The sequence below is a fragment of the Pinus tabuliformis genome, chromosome X (genome assembly GCF_031772625.1).
Source record: "Pinus tabuliformis cultivar Carrire ecotype Pingquan chromosome X, CPIR1, whole genome shotgun sequence".
In the NCBI taxonomy this organism is placed as follows: Eukaryota; Viridiplantae; Streptophyta; class Pinopsida; order Pinales; family Pinaceae; genus Pinus; species Pinus tabuliformis.
Window position 1 is genome coordinate 372253804 of NC_142308.1, and position 14120 is coordinate 372267923.

A 14120-nucleotide genomic window follows, 5' to 3' on the forward strand; every position below is an offset into this window, starting at 1 on the left:
GCGTGCCTGCGGTTGTGATCGAAAACTACTTATGATATGCCTGCGGTTGGAAAGAAAAACCCTAGCACACTTGTGAGCTTCAGACCCTACAATCTCAAACTTATGCAAGCGAACTTCCACGAACCATCACATACTTGTGTGAGCCAAACCAAGAAAAAAAATGATCATAATGATTTTTCCAAAAGAGGTTCACTTGACTTGTATTTATAGCCATCCATGGGTGTCTAATTTCTCTTTTGGGTCGACCTATCCTTTTGTGCACATGTGGGCTTTAATTCAAAAATACACTTTCCCTTGTCCAAATCGAGTGCTTCAATAATCAAAATTGGTCCTATAAAAAAATTAATCTAGTCCCATGATTGGAATTTATCATTGAGCTGCCAAAAATCAACACTCCCTCTCAGCTAGGAAGAAATTCCAATCTTGTCATCATATCATGTCCCATCTCAATTAGTATCTCCTCATCAAATTTCGTCACTGCTCATCTTCGTTCATCTCTGATTGTCCATGCTTATTTCTTTCTTGTCTCTGCTCATATGTTGAACATTCTTGAATATAAAAGAAGAATTTGACATCGCAGGGGAGCTCAAAATACCACCCTCTGTCCATAGGGGAGCCACTTCTACCACCCATAATCACTGCCAGTAAGAAGCCAATGTTGCTACCCAAGAACCTTTGTCAGTGGGGAGCCAATGCTATGACCCGACAAACTCTTCGAATGACGAGCCAATGCTATGACCCAAGAAACTCTGCCAACAAGGAGTCAATGCTACGACCCGAGAAACTTTACCAGTGAGGAGCCAATGCTACAACCCAGGAAACCTCTGCCAACGAGGAGCCAATGCTACAAACTGGGAAACTTTTCCAGTGGGGAGCTAACGTTATAACCCAGGAAACCTTTTCCAGCAAGGAACCAATGCTAAAAAATGGAAACTCTGCCAGTGGGGAGCCAATTCTATGACGCGGAAAACTTTGCTGGCGGGGAGCCAATGCCACGAACCGGGAAACTCTATCAACCTTCCCAACATGACCCTGACGAGTCAAGTGGTAGAACACTTGCATCTCTAACCTAAGCGTGATGCCACTTACCATAAATAGTAAGGATCACACCTAACTCAAGCTTCCATCAACCATTAATCATATGGGTAGGACAGACAGATGCCTACTGAGGTATACTCTCCATAGACCAAATAGGGGAGAAACATCTTCGACCCTACGGGTAATAGATAGGGGTTATACCCTATTGTACAGAGATCCCTCAACCCCAAGAGCCCTACATCTTAATTCCTCACCCTAGAAGCTTAGACAAGGGAGAAGAGTAGGCTCAATGTCCTCGATCAGCCTAGACCCTTACTTCGGAGGGTCAAATCCATCAATCCACCCTGCTCTTTGTAGATCATAAACATGTCAACATGCTCACATCTAGTACGAACTTAACCAACTCATTGAAGAGTTGCCTCAAACATAAACAACACCAACAATCCTCTAATTTCCTATTCATGTAGGACATTAAAATCAAACATTATGTTAGGGAAAAAAATACGTCAAAAAAAGGATACCTTATGCATCCTCCCTCTCACGAAGGTACCAACCACAAACTTAAGTTTGTCTCATACAGTAGCATCATCTCAACCTATGAAGATATATTTGTCCCAACTACATACGGGATTCTTTTCCAATCGAATCCCACTTTTTTTATCGCAATATATTACTATTATATCAAGAACTTGCTCAAACAACTCTCTAAGGAGCTTCCTTAATCAAACTACCCCATACCTAGTCATGCTAGCAACAATGTACTCAATGAGCTCTTCCAATTATCAGAGTATCAATGTAGACACATATCTCTGAAAGATCTTTCATCTCGAACTCAGTGGCCAACTCCCTCTTACGCTCAATCATGAGAGGCTCACTACCTGACAAGAATATATTTTTAGCATATAAAATCAAAATCAAAGACATTCCTTGGACCGACTTAGAGGTTTGGATCTGTACTGATTCCAGGCTTCAATAACTGTCTATCTAGGCTTGGGGAGCTTGAAACAAGCCATACAATGATTTCTTATAAACTTCCATGCTCATAGAAATCTTCCATCATCTACTTTATGTTATGTGGACTTATCCCTCTTGTGGACAAGAGCGATCTCCCTAGACTTCAAATAACCCTAGTAACAAACAAACGGGAACTGCTACCTTTCTCTAAACTTTGGTTGACTGAAATCAAATACAATGATAGAGGCCTCTTACCAATTTAATGAAATGATTGATGAAGTCCCCTTCAAAGCTTTCGACCATTTACTCCTCGATGCTTTAGATATCACTTCTCCATGATGTCCTGAAAGAGATCTACATAGACAGAGACAAACAAGAGATCAAAGCATCCAACATATAACCAAAGAGATAAATGGACTAATTAACCAATTATATATCATAAACTGATCAATATGAAATCACAATCTATGTAGGTGATCAAGGAATCCTACAAATTAAATCAACAAATATGTAATTGAGAAAGAACAATTGCTTTTATATTCATAAACTGGAGAAAATCCTTACAACCATGTAGCCTTGATGTTGCAAGTCCCTTCTACAATCTCCAACCATCTCCCTTGCAATAATAGCCTTCCAACCTCATCTCAATAGGATAAACCTACTTCCAACAATCCTCTCCCAATCCTCATACCTGTAGTAGCTTTATAGGCCAAGAATGGTAAGTTTTGGATCCATCCTTCAAGGGATGAGATCCACTAATAGTGGGATAGAGGTTCTGCAAAGGAAGGGGAGTTGCTCCATGATGGGAGGGATTAGTATTAAATAGGCACTCATTCGAAGATTGTTGGTTGGTATAGATGCTACCAACAATGATTCTAGACTTTAGGTTTTATTTTTACATTCATTAAGTCATGTTCACAGGTCATAGTGTAAGACAGTGTGTACTTATGTGCAGATATTAATGGTCTTCTCTACGTATGCATAGAAATCAACTAGGGAACCGCAAAGGTAGCCAAAAACAGGGTTTTGTACCATGAGATCCAGGAATTCCATTTTATTTGGGATGATTTGGATTCTAATTTTGCAGGGGAATTCTTTGGGACACATTTGTGGATAATGAAAGATCCAAACCGATGGTCATTTTCCTAATGTGACAAAATGATATGTAACAAATTGCCCCCTAAAGCGCAAAGTCAGAAAATATATTTTGATGACTAAAGTGCTTTATCCTGCTAAGGTTTGGGTTAGACAGCAGTCGGAGACTTAAAACAATCAAACAAACATTAAAATGCAATATATAATATCATTGCTGAGGTAGCCATTCCCATACTTATAACATAAATGTCTCAAAGTACAGTACGAAAATACATATGAAGATCATAGTATGGACACAGCCATCGGTGGATCTATGTTCATAATCATGAATATTTAATAACTCCACACAACCTGGATAGATGAAACTAGATTCGGGGTCCTGATCTCCATCTCTTGGTCCCTAGAATCTATCCATGCAAGTGAATGTCTTGTAGTCGAACATGGTAAAAACCACTTGATTACCAGTCAATGATGTGAATTGTTAACAAGTGCGAGATAAACCACCAATAATGACAATGGATCTCAAGGTACTTCCAGTACAATCTATGAAGTGTGAATAGATTATTTGATGTCGAACACTCATAGAATCATTCAATCGAAGGTCAATGATGAGAACCTGTCACCGAAGGCGAGAAACCTACCATTAAGGCATGCAGGCTTGAAGATATTGAAGGTTTCTAGATCAACTTCTTAGATAATGAGTTGAAGTCTATAGGAAGCGATCCGTCGTAGGAGGGCCTACGACACGAAACTCATGTGAAGAACAACCGTTTGGAGTAATCGAAGACTGACTCAAGGATGGTCGACACGATTGGAGGTCATGAATAGCAAAGTAATTTTGATTGAGGTTAGAATTTTCTTAAACATATTGGTGACATGACATTCTGACTTGGCATCATTTGACTCAAAAATAATACCCAAACCAACCGAAGACTTTCAATGAGGTATGGTCAACTGAGAGGCAAATGGATTTCCCAAGCCGGACATAAAAAGTGACAGAGTGTCATGTTCAAGAACAACATACTGTCTTTTACAATACAATACAAAGATTCCTTCTCACTTTTCCCCCACCATTACTGGCAAGTGCTTCTTAATTTTTTACAATCTTGAGGAGGATAACATATGCTTGTCCTGTAAGCTCATCCTTTAGACGATTCCTCCAAAGTTATTTTAACGAACCCTAAGAAGGAGTGGTTCGGTCTCGTCATGCTTAACGAGTCCTGTACTGTTTAGATTTTACGAGTCCAATAAAGGGGTAACTCGATGTCGTTTTCATGTTTAAAGAGTTTGAAAATACACAAAAAGAAAACTCATTCATATCTTTCAATGTAAATTTTAACGAGCTCGAAGAAAGCAAAGCTTAGTGTTTCTCAGTTTTCAGGAGTCGAGAGAAAAACACAAGTAAACTCCATTGTGTTCTTTTTCGTAAATTTAGTCCCTCAAGCCTGAAAAAGGATAAAATAATGCAAGAGAGAACTTTATTGACCATGATTAGTCAACGTATAATTTTTTCGTAAATAGTATAGTTCAGTCCGTAAAAGGGGTAAACTTATACTGAATAAATGGTTGTTCATTTACTTTTACAAATTTGAAGAATCAAGTAATCGACGATCTTTTCGTAAAGGGCGTAAAGATAACTCCAAGGTTTCACTTTTTTGTAAGTTTTAACGAGTTCGAAAAAGTGATAAAAATATACTCAATACCAAAATGATATGTTTTTGTAAATAACCTGTAACCTGCACACTTAAACTCGAAATAATTATCTCTGCTCAAAAATAAAGTAAAAAATATTATAAAATTGGATTTTAAAAAGTCAATAGGCAAAAAATAATATTTAAATAGGCCTAAAAACTTATAAAAATCCCAAAAGTAAAAAGTTTTCACCATTTGTGTTTTTAACCTTTTGAGAGTGATAGAGGTCATTTTTACCAGAAACTTCTGAAGTTGATTCCGGACAAAACATTGGGCGAAATCATGAGTCGTCTTCTCCAGGTAGATTATCTCTCCGAGCTCTTCATTTTCATGTCTTTTATTTATCTTTTCACCGCAAATTTTAGTTTTTTCGGAAGGGTTTTCAAAATAATTTTTTCCCTCGATGTGCGTAGGTCGCCCTTATCGGGCTTGCGCACATCGACTAATTTTTTAACGCTATGTGTGCAGTTTATAAGGAAGAAAACACACACATGCGCACTATTCATAATAGTCGGTTGCACACATCACCAAGGGAATGAAAAATATAATAAAAAATGGCCAAATTCTTTGCTAATTTTCTCCATGATTACTTCTAATGAAATTTTTGTTGGGTTGTGTTATATTCTTTCCATGACTAGCCCAACTAGTTAACCGGGGGGTTAGAGGGGGGGCAGAGCCCCCCCTTCATTGCGCCGATTACGTAGCAGGGGGATCACAGGGGGTTTGAGGGGTGCAGGTAACCCCAAAATTTTGGTTTTGGACCCTATATTAGGTTGGGCGGACCTACCTATGGTTTTGTGCATGATTTTTGCACATGGTTTTGAACGCGATGGTTTTCGGTCCATGGTATTGGATGCTTCGGCATGTATAAATATGTATTGTAACATTGAAGGAACATAATGAAAATCAAATTGGTAGTCCCGATTTGGGATCCAGGGGAAAATCTCTGTGTATATGTGTTATGCTTTCACATTGTTTATTTTCTGTGTTTTAGAATTCATATGCAGGTAATTTCTATACAGGGTTAAAACCTACATTTGGTATTGTAGCTGTTTTGGCTTCAAGGGGACGCCTTTGTTGTTGAGGGGTTTTGCTTGGGCCTGTGGTAGACCCTATTCAGTGGGAGATTTGCGAGATCGATTCTGGTGGTGAAAGAAGATGGCAGGCAGTGCAAAGATAGAGATCAAGAAATTTAATGGTCAGAGTTTTGAGTTGTGGAAACTCAAGATGGAGGATCTGTTGGTGGATAAAGATCAGTGGATCGCGGTAGATCCGAGTGCTAAACCAATGGGAGTGTCCGATGAAGAATGGAAGAAGTTGGATCGGAAGGCAAAGAGCACAATACGATTATGTGTCTCAGATTCAGTATTGTTGAATGTATCAGGGGAAGCTACGGCGAAGGCTTTGTGGGATAAGTTAGGGACTTTGTACCAATCTAAGTCTCTAGTGAATAAATTGTTCCTACGGAAAAAGTTGTATAACCTGAGGATGAAAGATGGAGACCCGATGACAGAGCATCTGAACGCATTTAATACTGTGGTAAGTCAGTTATTATCTGTTCATATCAAAATTTCAGATGAAGATAAGTGCATCAGTTTGTTGTGTTCTCTACCAGATTCATGGGATGGTCTGGTTATTGCAATAGGTAGCAATACAAATGCCTTGCAGTTTGGTGAAATAGTCTCATCCTTGCTGATGGAGGAGATGAGATGGAAAAATATGGAGAGCCAGAATGGTGATGCCTTGTCTATACAAGGATGGTCCCAGAACAGAAACAAAAATAAGTCATCGAGTGGGAGATATAAATCTAGAGGGAGATCTAAATCTCCAGGAAAACCTATAAAGGTGATTTGCTGGAAATGCAGAAAGGAAGGGCACTACAAAAGGGACTGTAAGTCTAAAGCTCATGACAAAGGAAAGGGATCTGATGATGCTCCTTCTACAGAGGCAAAAACCACCTCAGATGAAGGTGGGGATGTGTACTTGGCTTCTTCAAGTACACATGTAGATCATGAGGCATGGTTGATTGACTCAGGTGCATCCTTTCACTTCACTCCCCATAGAGAGTGGTTCTGCGAGTATGAGAAATATGATGGTGGTGATTTCTTCTTAGGGGACGATAGGAAGGCTAGAATCATTGGTCGCGAAAAAGTAAAGTTGAAGTTGCAAGGTGGAAGGGCTAGAACACTTCCAGGTGTTCTGCATATTCCTGCATTGGCCAGAAATCTGATTTCTGTAAGAAAACTGGATGATGCAAGTGTAAAAACAGTGTTCAAGAAGGATACCTGCAAGATGGTTCAGGGAGCACTGGTATTGATGCGGGGAGTTTGGATTGGAACTCTGTACAAGCTATAAGGTAGCACTGTTGTTGATGGGTGCAACAGCTCTGTGGTTCCTGAAAGTGTAGTAGAAAATCTAGTGGTCTCTAGAGAGAAGATCGTGCTGTGGCATCAAAGGCTTGAACATATTGGAGAGAAGGGCCTTCTAATACTTCATGGTAAAGGTATGGTAGAAGGTATGAGTAATAGCTCTCTGGATTTTGATTTTTGTGAAAATTGTGTATATGGGAAGCGGAATTGGGTGAGTTTCCCCTCTTGTGGTAAGAGGGCGAAACATATATTAGAACTTGTGCATAGTGATGTGTTTGGACCTGTGAAGGTTCCATCACTGGGTAAGTCTGTGTACTATGCATCATTTATAGATGACTTCTCAAGTAATACATGGATATACTTCTTTAAGAAGAAATCTGAAATATTTGACAGGTTTAAATAATTTAAGGCTCTGGTGGAAAACCAAACAGAGAAGAAGATAAAGGTGTTGAGGATAGATAACGGTGGAGAGTTTTGCAGCAAGGAATTTGAAGAATTCTGTAAGAAGTGTGGTATATCATGGCAGAAGACTACTCCATACACACCTAAGCAAAATGGAGTTGTAGAAAGAATGAACAAGATGTTGACGGAAAGGGCAAGAAGCATGCTCAATGGTGTTGGGTTAGGACATGAATTCTGGGCAGAGGCGGTGGAGACAGCATGTTACCTGGTCAATAGATTACCTTCATCAGCATTGGAGGATAAGACTCCACAAGAGGTATGGACTGGTAAGAAACCCTCTCTTTCACATCTGAAGGTATTTGGATGTGATGCATATGTACATGTTCCAAAGGAGAAAAGAACCAAGTTGGATAGTAAATCTGAAAAGTGCATCTTTATTGGGTATAAGGATGATTTAAAGGGTTATAAGCTTTGGAACCCAGTAACAAGGAAGGTTCTGTACAGCCGAGATGTGGTGTTCAGAGAGGTGAAAGATGTTATTAAACATGAAGTCCAACCAAAGGAACCTGAGAAGATAGAGTTTGAGCTCAAGGAGAAAGAATTAGACTCTACAGCAGAGGAGGAATCAGAAGATGAAGAGCCACAAACTCCGAGTGTAAGAAGATCAATTCGAGAAAGAAGGCAGCCGGAAAGGTATAGTCCATCTCCTTTCTGTTCAAATTTTTCTTTATCTGTTATTGATGATGATCCTAGAACTGTGAAGGAAGCAGTAGATTCAGAGGATGGAAAACTCTAGAAAGAGGCCATGGCCGATGAAATGGCATCTTTGCACAAAAATGAGGCTTGGGATCTGGTGGAGTTGCCGACTGGAAGGAAACCCATTGGCAGCAAATGGGTGTTCAAGAAGAAGACAAATGTAGAAGGAAAGGTGGAGAAATACAAAGCTCGGTTGGTAGCAAAAGGTTATTCCCAGGTGCCAGGAATTGATTTTGGTGATATTTTTTCTCTTGTTGCCAAGGTAACTTATATTAGATTACTTTTATCTGTTGTTGCTGCTTTTGATTTTGAGGTAGAACAGATGGATGTGAAGACAACATTTCTTCATGGGGATCTGGAAGAGGAAATCTACATGAAGCAACCTGAAGGCTTTGCGGTGAAGGGTAAGAAAGAAATGGTATGCAATTTAAAGAAGTCTCTATATGGGTTAAAACAATCACCAAGGATGTGGTATCAGAAATTTGATACATTTATACGAGGACTTGGCTTCACCAGAAGCAAAGCAGATCACTGTGTGTATTTTAAATTAATTGGTGATCGTGTTATTTATCTGGTCTTGTATGTGGATGATATGTTGCTGGTTGGAAATGACAAAGAAATTATCCAAGAATTGAAGACCCAATTGTCCTCCAAATTCGACATGAAAGATCTTGGTGCTGCAAACTATATTTTGGGCATGGAAATTAAAAGAGACAGGGAAAAGAGGAAGCTTTGGTTAAACCAGAGGAAGTATGTAGAGACAATATTGCAGAGATTTAATATGCATGATAGTAAACCGGTGAAGGTTCCTATTCCTGTAGGTGTGAGGTTATCTGTTGAATAGTGTCCTAAGACACAAGAAGAGGAAGAGGACATGTCCCGTGTTCCATATGCAAGTGCAGTCGGTAGCCTGATGTATGCAATGGTCTGTACTAGACCAAACATTGCACACGCAGTGGGAGTATTGAGCAGGTTTATGTCAAAACCAGGGAAGGAGCACTGGACAGCAGTGAAGTAGGTTTTCAGGTATTTGTGTGGCACTAGTGATTATGGTTTGTGGTACCAAGGAAGACTAGGATTGGATAGAGTGTTGGATATTCATGGCTTTGTTGATGTAGACTGGGTTGGAGATTTGGATCAGAGAAGATCTACAAGTGGGTATGTGTTTAACCTATTTGGAGTTGCAGTCAGTTGGATGAGTAAGAAACAATCTGTAGTGGCACTATCAACTATAGAGACAGAATACATGGTAGCCACTCATGCAAGCAAGGAAGCAGTTTGGTTGCAGAGATTATGTTCAAGTATGGGGTTAGTACAAGGAGCTATAAGGATATACTGTGACAGCCAAAGTGCAATTTTCTTGGCAAAGAACCCTGCATATCATTCAAAGACAAAGCACATTGATGTTCAGTGTCACTTTGTGAGGGATATGATAGAAGATAAAAAGGTGTTGTTGGTAAAGGTGGACACTTTGAAGAATACTACAGATGCATTGAAAAAATATGTGAGCTCTGAGAAGTTATCTTGGTGTAGAGAAACAATGGGCATTGCAGGGTTGGATAAATGACTAAGCTATCTTGTGGCCCCATGTGGAAAGAAAACAACAAGTGGGAGAATGTTGGGTTGTGTTATATTCTTTCCACAACTAGCCCATGTAGTTAACCGGGGGGTTAGAGGGGGGGCGGAGCCCCCCCTTCGTTGCACCGATTACGTAGTGGGGGGGTCACAGGGGGTTTGAGAGGTGCAAATAACCCCCCTCTATGTGGTCTAGGGCAGCGCCCCAGAAAATTTTGGTTTTGGACCCTATATTAGGTTGGGCGGACCTACCTATGGTTTTGTGCATGATTATCGCACATGGTTTTGGACGCGATGGTTTTCGGTCCATGGTATTGGATGCTTCGGCATGTATAAATATGTATTGTAACATTGAAAGGGACATAATGAAAAATCAAGATGGTAGTCCCGGTTTTGGGATCCAGGGGAAAATCTCTGTGTATATGTGTTTTATGTGTTATGCTCTCGCATTGTTTATTTTCTGTGTTTTAGAATTCGTATGCAGGTAATTTCTATACAGGGTTAAAACATACAATTTTATGTTTATTTGTAGGCTTTTGAACCGCAAATATGGAATGGAGAGAATGTGAGCACGAAGAGCAATACATAGCTGCTCTAAATGATCCAACAACCATACAAGCCTTGACAAATTGTGGCTTGTACAAGTTTTTTACCATTCTGGGCATGAAGGCCCAATTAGACTTGCTAGAATGGATGGTGGGCAAGTGGAACGTTCAAGAAGAATGTTTCATAGTCAGAGACCATAGACTTGTCATTGATGTTGATGACATTTACTTCCTGAGTGGACTTCCACGCCGTGGGGTGGAAATCAACCTGTATGGGCATAGGCGAGGTGGTGAAACAAATGCCACCTATTTGCTACAACATTGTACTTGAGGGGTTGTTCTCAAAGATGGCAGGATTGACATCAAGACCATAGCACAAATTCCTTTGAAAGCTATTGAGTTTACTATTGCACGACTATGTGGTAGTGCAACTTTACATTTTCTCTTGAAGGATCAGATGCAAACCGTTGTAGAGTGTTTGCAACCTACCATATTTAACTGGAGTGAAGTTGTAGTTTCCAATATGAAGGAGCAACTAACCAGGGTTAGAACAGGAAAACTAAAAAACTTTGGGTATGGTGCCCTATTTTTTTCATTTGCTTTAGAGTGGATTCCTCTTCTGGCTCCATAGGTAGTTGTAGAGAGAGGAGGTCCTTGTGACCCTCGCATGTTGAAATGGGTTACACTTATGGCATGCCATGGAGGTGGTGAAGGACCAACAATCAAATTTACTCTTCACTTCTTCGAGTGGCTGGAAAATCATATCATTATGATCGAAGATTTTCCATATGCGGGGATGGACTACATAGGAGATCTGGACATACCATTGCCTCTTGGGACGTAGTGGGGTGCTATAGGTAAAACTTCACATTTTGGTTGATTTTTGAAAATTTTCATTTTTTGTTATTTTTTGGCATCCAAAACTAATTATCTGAAATTACCATGTAGATGTGACCCCAGTGAGACCAGCTGAATTACGGTGATATGATCGGCGTGGTGAGCAGCTAGTAGCTCCCATAGTACAAAACCAAGATGCGGCAAAGACACTTACAGAGATAGAGCACAACCTTGATAGGTTGACCTTGGACATCCCAAATGTCATGATAGATGATATGCCTCTCTGCTACCAGAGGCATACAAGATGGGTTCCTGGACCTATTAGCCATTTGCTAAAATGAGTAGCATGTGTTATTGTATGCTACCATGATCGTCATCATGCGTAGTTGCTAGTCTGAGGGCTACATTTTTTATTTTTGATGATGTATCGGCATGTTCAGAAAATAAAGGCCACAGGGCCTTATGTCTTTGGATGCATTAGCTAATATTGTATGGATGGATGGATGGATGGATTCATATATTTGATGATGTATCGGCATGTTCGGAAAATAAAGGCCACGAGGCCTTATGTCATCCTACAATATATGAATGAATATTACATTGATTTATTTACAAATATTTTACAAGTGTCAATTTAACACATAATTAGTTAATGCATCTATTAATGTGTTTAAATTTCTCGGAATATGTTGATACTCAATATAATCAAATTCTCTTTCCAAGAGACGAACCCGCAAAAACAGCCTTAACATGGAAGCACTTCTAATTGAATAAACACCATTCAAATGTAATATCACAAGTTGTGAATATAACCTAATGATAAACCAACGAGTGCCAAATGTAATGGCATCAGATAATAGCTCAATCACTGCGCTATATTCTACAATATTGTCCGTTGTTCGACCAAGGCCTATCCCATGAACAGAAACTAACTCGTTTATTAGCAAATAAATGACCCAGGCTGCAGAAGATAAATTATGAGTACTACGAATAGCGCCATTAGTGAAGCCAATGTAAGCTTGAGGGAGCGTGGACATCTGTAAATCAAGTGTAACACAAGATGACCAGGAGAAGTAGCAGAAAATCGTAAAAAGATTCTAAAAAACTACCACATGTAAACTATGGTACAGCAATATACAAATATTTCACCGAACAATTTAAGCATAATATCTCTTTAGGTAAAGACCATTTTTGGGCTTTCCCAAAGGAATTTCGGTATAATCAACTAGTTCAAAGTCCCCTTTTGCTAGTGCACATTTTATAATATAAGGGCCATGCCACATAGGCTCGAATTTACCAGTGCCTAACTTATTTTCCTCTTGATCACAGACCAAGACTAAATTGCGTTCTGCATATGAACGAGGTTTGACATTTTGATCATATTGTGCTTTAACCTGTTTCTTTTGGGCCTCACTAGCTAGTGCAACATCACGATAAGTCTCATCGAGACATGCTAAGTACATGAAATGTTCTTCTTCAACAAAATTGGTTGGTAATAATTCAATTGCCAGTTTCAAAGACAGTATTTTGCATTCAATTGGTAGAACTGCTTCCATCTCGTAAACGATTCGGAAAGGAGTAAAACCAGTAGAAGTTTTTTTTGTGGTATGGTATGCCCACAAGGTTGGATAAAGCATTAAATTCCAATCTTGTTTATGAGTCTCGATAATACATTTAATCATGGTGGTTAAAACCTTGTTAACAACTTCCACTTGGCCATTTTCCCATGGGTAATATGGAGTAGAACTATCATGATGCAGACCTAGCTTCGTGGTAAGATCAATCATCCTATAGTTTCAAAAATGGGTACCATGGTCTATGACAATGGCTTGTGGAACTTTGAACCGAGCAATTACATGATTGAATGCAAAAATGGATGATGCTTCATCGTCATCCTTATATGTAGGCATCGCCTCGACCATTTCATAAAATAATCTACCACAAGGATAATGTAACCATGCCCCTCGACCGAGTGAAGGTTACATGTAAGAAAATCGATACCCTATTTAAAGAAAGGACCGACAATAATGATTGGGTGAAGAGGAGCTGGATGTGCACATATTTTTTGATCATAGATTTAACAATTATGGCATTTTCGGACCATAGTTATATGTCTTCGAACATAGAAGGCCAGAAATACCCTACGCGGAGGATATTTTAAGCAGTAGAAAACCCTGACATATGACCACCACAATCTCTAGAATGGTAGTCATTTAATGCCTTTTCGGCTTCTCTGTGATTTAAACATCGCCTGAAGATAGAATCGGCCCCACGATGATAAAGTGTATCGCCAACAATATTGTATTATTGGGATTCAAACCGGATATGATGATGATCAGTTCAACTCAGTTCTGGCCTAAATGTATTGTTTTGAAGATAAATGATTATATCTCCATACCAAGGATCTAAAGTACTGATTAGAGAGGTAGATTTGTCTGGAAGAGAATCCTCTACCACGTTTTCTGTTTCAGCACGGGGAAAGTCACATAATAATTCAGAAAATACCAATGATTTGGATTTAATGAATTTCAATTCGAATTCTTGTAGGATGACTATCCATTTGGAATGCTTTCCCCCCAACAATTGTCTAGTAAGATAAACCATGGGATTGCAATTGGAAATCACAGTAGTTTTGCGCAATAAAATGTAGTGACAAAAACGTTGGACATCTTGAACTACTGCCAAGGCCAATTTCTCCACATGTGCATATTTTGCTTTAGTTTTGATCAAATTACGACTTAAGTAATATATCACATGCTCTTCATTTAATTCTTCTTCCTGAACTAGAACCATGCCAATGGTGGCATCTGACACGGACAAGTATAAAAAGTAGTCTCAGTGATACTCAGGAGGATGC